The sequence below is a fragment of the Alligator mississippiensis genome, chromosome 11 (genome assembly GCF_030867095.1).
Source record: "Alligator mississippiensis isolate rAllMis1 chromosome 11, rAllMis1, whole genome shotgun sequence".
NCBI lineage: Eukaryota > Metazoa > Chordata > Crocodylia > Alligatoridae > Alligator > Alligator mississippiensis.
The window spans coordinates 52,464,566-52,469,699 of NC_081834.1; the positions used below are offsets into that span (position 1 = coordinate 52,464,566).

The following is a 5,134-nucleotide window of genomic DNA, read 5'->3' on the forward strand; positions in this document are numbered from 1 at the left end:
CCCCTGCCAAGCGAGGCGGCAAAAGGGAAACTGGAAGCCCCGCCGTGACACTTCCGTTTTCGCGGCCACAAGCCAAGTCCCACTTTTTCCACCGTGGCCTGGGCCAAAGCAGCCTGCGTGGGGCCTCCCTCCCTATCCCCTGGCACACTGATGCTGGGGTGTGAATGCCTGGTGCACCGGACTCAGTGGGAGGGGTGGCAGCAGGAACTTCTGGTCTATGAAGGTAAAGCCCGAAATGCAGCACCCGCCAACACCCTGTGTGTGTCTCACGTACCCCAAGGGTACACGGACCACAGGTTGAGAAACACTGGCCTAATCCAACTCTTAGGACACCTGAGCAAATTCCTGAACCACAGGGAAAAGTCTCCGCCCCTCTGGACTGGAGAGATCCTCGCTGTTTTTCTTGTGCATCATGTTTCTCTTCCCTGCCTTCCCTCGCAGTCTGGATATTGAGGGCTAAGGAAGGAAGCAAAAGGGGGGGGAAAGGAGGAGAATCTGCATTGGCCGGGAATCGAACCCGGGTCAACTGCTTGGAAGGCAGCTATGCTCACCACTATACCACCAACGCAGGACAAGACTGCACCTGCCAATCAACTAAACAAGGATGAAACCCTGATACTGTGTTTCTGTTTCACAGGGCCCTAGTCCTGCTCCACTCCTGGCTTTTCAGATTTCTCCAACTGGGGATATGGGATCATGTCAGAACCTGTGGATTTGCACCTGCTCCTGCCCATCCCAGACTGGTGCAACCCAGGGAGTGTCTGGCCTTCCCTGGACATCAGAGGAGGGTTTGGGACCACAGAGCTGGGAGAGAGGAGCAGAGCCCAGCCCAGGAGCAGACCCTGAGCAGGGAGGTGGCACAAACGGGTGTGTTGCATGGGTGTGGGGATCCCTGCAGGTCTGGGGAGACGGTCCAACTGGTCTGAGTTGCCGGGCGGCCTCCAGCCTTGGGCCAGGTGGGGCCGGTCGCTATTCTTCCTCCGGTTCCAGCCACGGTACTCATTTTCACTGGGTCCCTCCGGTCCTTGGCACAGTTATTTGTAGCATTGTTCTTTCACCATCTCATTTCCATCATCCCTTGTCTTCCACAGGCCTGAAGACGCTTGAGGCCGTGAACTGGGAGCTATCCCTGCACGCAAGGGGCAAGGCCCCAGGAGGAGGTGAGCTGCCTTTGGTGCCCAAACATCACATGCTCCCACTACTTCGCTCAGCTCACACCAGGCAACTGCCTCCCACCCCAGCTGAGAGTGGCGGCGAGGCCTGGCTTCATCTCTGCTGGGCAGGTCGGAGCTGGCCGGGCATGGGGCGGGCACTTCCAACCCCAGCGTCCCTCCTGCCGAGGCCGAGGCTGCAGTATAAAATACTTGTGTTGTCAGAGGCGGGTCATAGATTCATAGTTTTATAGTTTGTAGGGTAGGAAGGGACCTTGACAGATCATCAAGTCCGACCCCCTGCCATGACAGGAAAGAGTAGTGATGTCAAACAACCCCAGCAAGGTGTTCATCTAGCCTCCTCTTAAAGACCCCAGGGTAGGAGCCACCACCACTTCTCTTGGAAGTTGGTTCCAGATCCTAGCCACCCTGACAGTGAAGTAGTGCCTCCTGATGTCTAGTCTGAATCTACTCTCTGCCAGCTTGTAAGCGTTAGTTCTAGTCACTCCTGGTAGTGCTCTGGGGACAGGGACTCCCCCAATGATTGCTAGTCCCCCCTGACTAGTTATAACAGGCCACTAGATCCCCCCTCAGCCTTCTCTTGTGGAGGCTGAACAGGTTCAGGTCCAGTAGCCTCTCCTCGTAGGGCCTGCCCTGCTGCTTCCCATCATGCTGGTGGCCCTCCTCTGGACCCTCTCAATGCTGTCCACATCCCTCCTGAATTGCGGCACCCAGAATTGGATGCAGTACTCCAACTGCAGCCTGACCAGTGTCGCATAGAGGGGGAGGATCACCTCCTTGGACCTGCTTGAGATGCATCTGTGGATGTATGACAACGTGTGGTTGGCCTTCCTGACAGCGTCCCCACACTCAGCCCATGTTCATTTTGGCAGCAATAATGTCTCCAAGATCCTTTTCTGCCTCTGCACTGACGAGAAGGGAGTTCCCCAGCCTATAGGTGTGCTGCTGGTTCTTCCTCCCCAGGTGCAGCACCTTGCACTTGTCGGTGTTGAAACCCATCCTGTTCTCATCCGCCCACACCCGTAACCTGTCTAGGCCCAATTGCAGCCTATTCCTCCCTTGTAGTGTGCCCACATCCCCCAACATCTTAGTGTCATCAGCAAATTTGAACAAGGTGCTTTTTACCCCCCTCGTCCAAGTCACTGATGAAGATGTTGAACACTGCAGGTCCGAGGACTGAACCCCAGGGGAACTGTCCCTGTGGGGGATGCAGAGCCTTGTAGGGGATGGCGGCAGCTGGTGCCATGGGCAGAGATGGTGCAAGAGCAGGGCCTGGAGCACCGCTGTCGCAGAGCAGTGGCAAGAGCTGTCTGTCCACAACCCGAGGCAGGAGCATGTGGCAGGGCTGCATTTCCAACGCAGAGTCCCTCCAGCCGAGGCACAGGCTGCAGTACTAAATACTTGTGCTATCAGAGGGGATCATGAAGATGCTATTTGAAGCATGATGACAACTTTGGAACATAAACAGCCGAGTGGCGCAGCGGGAGCATGCTGGGCCCATAACCCAGAAGTCGATGAATCAAAACCAACCTCTGCTAAATGGTTCTTTTTTTTTTTTTTTTGCTCTTTCTCCTCCTGAGGATGTGCTGTGCTTTTCCCTCAGTCCTGAAGCTTTGTTCCCAGCTTGGCCACACCGTGGTGCCAAAACCAAGGGCGAGAAATCAGCAACGAATTCAGACACGGCCACCAGTACCTGGTGCAGCCACGCACAGGGACTGTGGCACGGGCTCCACCGACCCCTTGGACCCAAGGAGCTGCTGCGTGTCCAGGCTTGTGAAAGAGGGTTTCTCAAGCAGTGACTGTGGCACCCTCGGGCACCTTGAGATCCTCAGAGAAAGTCTGAGTCTCTCCAAGGCAATGTTAGATGTGGAGGAAGTGTGCGGAGCCTGCCAGAAAGAGCTACCGAGATTGGAGGGATCCCGGGCTTCCCACAGAGACAAGCCGGCTGCTGGCTGGGAGTCTGGACCATCCTGCTTAAACTCTTGGGTTTTCCCACTCAGCAATGGTTAATGCTTAATTCACTGGTGCAGGAGATATGCCCCACAGGCCAGATTCAGCCTGTGGAGCCTCTTCCCCCAAGCCTCCCTTTCTGCATCTTGGTATGCCAGAGAGAAGAGTGGCAGTGGGTTCCAGGTGCTCTTGTTCGCTGTGGGTCCACTGGGAAGAGGTGCTAGGAGTGCGGCCCCACCTGCCACTGCCACTGTCCCTATGCAAGACGGGCACCCCAGCTGCTGCTTCCCTGTCGAGCTGCCTGGCCTCTTACTGGAGGAGCTGGAAGCCGGGCTGTGACCCTCTCAGGTTGCTGCTCCAATCCTTGCTGGAGCTGGGGAGCCTCTCCTACTGGCCACAGCCTCTCATAGGTGACCCAGGAGCCCAGTGGGGAGCCTCTCCTGCTGGCTGCACGCCGCACTGCTGAGGGTCCAACTGCTGCCTGCAGGTCCCACTCCTTCAGGTGCTTCTGGGGCAACTGCTCCCACCCCACTGGCTCAGCTCTTGCCAGGTCTTTGAAACTCCTTCCTTGTGGTCCCTCAGTGGTCTTCCCTTGAGTCAGCTATGCTGCCCCTTTTATCCCCCTCCAGGTGACCCAAGGGGCCAATCAGGGGACATGGAGGGTGCGTTTCTGGGGCCTGATTGGTGAGGAAGGGGAATCCCAAGTCCGCCAATCATCTTTTGCCCTTTCAAAACCCCTGGGCTAAGTCACTGCCAGCTAGCCCATCCCAGTAGGAAATGTGAAGGAGGCAGGTCAAATGCATTATAGGGCAGAGAGCAAAGTGCTGGGAGGCCACGAGTGAAACATGCACACCAGGTTAGCACCAGAGTGACCCTGCACCACACTACACAGCGCAGCCCATTGAAGAGCAGCTTCTGTCAAGAGCTGCTTGGCTTCAGTCTAGTTCTTCTCTGCTCCTCCCGATGGTGCAGCTACTCACTTGCCCTGCAGCCAGACGCACCTTTACCCCTTCCAGTTGTGAAAACATAACAAACACCTGAGCCCATCAACTGGGGACACCAAACCTGATGTCTGGTGCTGGGGTGGGCACCCCTGTAGCTCCTGCCCAACCTGGGTCCTGGCCCTGGCCCCAACCCCAGCTCTGGCCCTGGCTGTGGAGAGCAGGGGCTTGGTGCAGGGTGGACTCTTCAGGCCTTGATGAGGATCTGCGCAGAAGCCTTGAGGCTTTCCCCTCCCCAAAGCAGTCAGGGGCTGCAGAGACAGACTCAGAATATGATCGGTGCCATATCCTGGGACACCTCTGCCTGTGTTTCTGAGGGTAGATTTTGTCCCCCTTCTATACTTGATGGGCTTAGTTTTTCACCAGGTACCAGGGATTTCACAGGACCACATCGAGTGGTATCATGCACCCCTAATCTCACACAGAAACTTGCACACATGCACCCAGTTTGGGTCTGGGACCCTGGGGGTGAGTCTCTTCCACAAATACGGTATGACTGGGCCTGGCTTCTGTGGCAGAAAGGGAGGCATCTTTCCCCTCTTCTTCCAAATCAGTCTCTTTCCAAGAAAGAAATACAGAAACCTGAAGACTGTTGAAAGTGAGTTTTAGGACCCAGCATCCTGGGAGAGCACTCTATTCCCATCTCCTTAGGTTTCCTTTGGCCAAGGGGCTGGGGGTGAGGGGCAGTATGTGATGACATGGGCAGCAAAGCTAACCAAACTCTGGCATGAATGCGTCGATGCATCTTTAACAAAACCTGGGATGGCCTCCTCCCAATTCATTCAGCTGTAGTGAGTCCACAACTGGAGTACTGCACTCAGTTCTGGGCCTCCCAGTTCAGGAGGGATGTGGATAAGCTCAAGAGAGTCCAGAGGAGAGCCACCATATTATCGGTGACCAAAAGAGAAACCTTCTGAGGAGAGGCTGAGGGACATGGGACTTTTCAGCCTGAAGAAGAAAAGGCTGAGGGGAAACTTGGTGGCAGCCTGGGAGTACATAAGGGGAGTGCAT

General features: G+C 55.9%; 1 non-coding gene across 1 annotated transcript; it reads right to left on the reverse strand.

Annotated features, from left to right (window-relative positions):
• Positions 1–496: 496 nt before the first annotated feature.
• On the reverse strand, positions 497–568 carry TRNAG-UCC (transfer RNA glycine (anticodon UCC)). The gene has a single exon. It is a non-coding gene; the product is annotated as a tRNA-Gly (tRNA).
• Between the last annotated feature and the right edge of the window lie 4,566 nt (positions 569–5,134).